This window comes from Protopterus annectens, chromosome 3.part0, assembly GCF_019279795.1.
Source record: "Protopterus annectens isolate FY-2018-M chromosome 3.part0, PAN1.0, whole genome shotgun sequence".
In the NCBI taxonomy this organism is placed as follows: Eukaryota; Metazoa; Chordata; order Ceratodontiformes; family Protopteridae; genus Protopterus; species Protopterus annectens.
Window position 1 is genome coordinate 1,111,198,416 of NC_056731.1, and position 1,550 is coordinate 1,111,199,965.

General features: G+C 37.2%; 1 pseudogene; it reads right to left on the bottom strand.

Annotated features, from left to right (window-relative positions):
• Positions 1-566: 566 nt before the first annotated feature.
• Positions 567-704, bottom strand: LOC122797429 (annotated as a pseudogene).
• Positions 705-1,550: the final 846 nt, after the last annotated feature.

Consider the following 1,550-nt stretch of genomic DNA (forward strand, 5'->3'; position numbering starts at 1 on the left):
TTCCTCATTGACAAAATCATCGACAAAGAGAAGATGAGAAGTCTTTACACTTTGTTTTCTATGAGCCAGATTACAGCCATGGTCTAAGCTGTTAAGTAAACAGTTTAATGGATTAAGGGCAAGGCAGAAAAGCAGCAGTGAAAGAGTCACCCTGGAATATCACCCTTTGAATTTTTATCCCTGTGATAATAATTTGTGTGTGATTTTTGGGATGCAAATTAAAATGGTGTGCACGAAACAGTGGGTTGTTTACTTATGGTTAGTAATAGTGTGTATGCTAATACTACTTGCAGTATGGATGATAGTTTATTGTAAATAATGAAGATGGAGAGGTGGGGAGTGGTATTGTTATAGTTAATCGAAAGTTACTGCTACGAGATGGATGACTGAAATGGTAGTAAGATGAGATGGGATACAATGCTGGTATGGGGTGGAATCAAAAGTTAACGGTAGGCTGTATAGATGTGGACTGAAGTGAAAAGATGATAGTATTGAATTTTGATGTGTAGGTTGAGTTAAATGATGATAAAATAATTCAACTGGTTGAAATCACGTGGTGGGAGTGGATGGTTAGATTTAACCATAAGCTAAAAGGGAACATTTGAGGAAATCATAGTCTTCAACCCCACCTGAGTGCAATGAAGAAGCTTCACCCTAAGAAAACCACCTATGTGATCATGGTAGTTCCCCTACCAGGTAGGTAAGTATGAATTTTTATACATTGCAGAAGCAATCAGCCCTCTTCAACTCATTTTACAGATGTCACGGTTGCTTTTCTGTTCAGCTTTTCATGAAATGTTCTACATTGCAATACAAGTTTGTAACTATGTAAATTAATTGTTTGGGTGATTTCAGAAGGAAAACCAATTACAAGCTGAATCTAGCCTATGATGCAAAGCTAGTTAAAATCTGCACAACTGTACACTTGGCAATGTCATTTTCCATGTTGTGTTAAACACGTGCTGTAGGCGATTCTCTGCATTTGGCAGACATGAGAGAGTGCGCAAGCTCACATGACTTTCCAGTAGGCACCCAGAGTACAAACAAATATGACATACCAAACATACTCTGGATCTACAATTAAAAAATGTATAAATAAATTCATCCAGTTCATTCATGAGCCAATACGAGGACAGCATTTTTTCCTATATAAGGAAAATCAGTATATGATTAGCGTACACAAACATAAGAAAAACACAAAACTGAATGCCAGTGCGACAAACGTCTATACCATGTGTACGAGCTAAAAATACACGGCTTTGAATGTTAAAATGTTTGCTGGCTACAAAATAACATTGTGTTAGTATACAGTAGTACATGCATATATGCGGATAACTTCTTAGTTGACATTAGCAAATGTTTCACAGTTTGCCTATTTGTTTCATGTTGTCAGAAGTAGTGTAATACATTTTGGAGAAGGTATCTACTCCCTCCTCTACAATGCTCGTGTTTTTTTTTTTTTAATATGCCGCCAGTCATCCATGTATTCCTCAAGTGATCTCTCCATCTCTGTTTCCAGTGAACGTGAGACTTGCTGCCTTTCGAGTAAG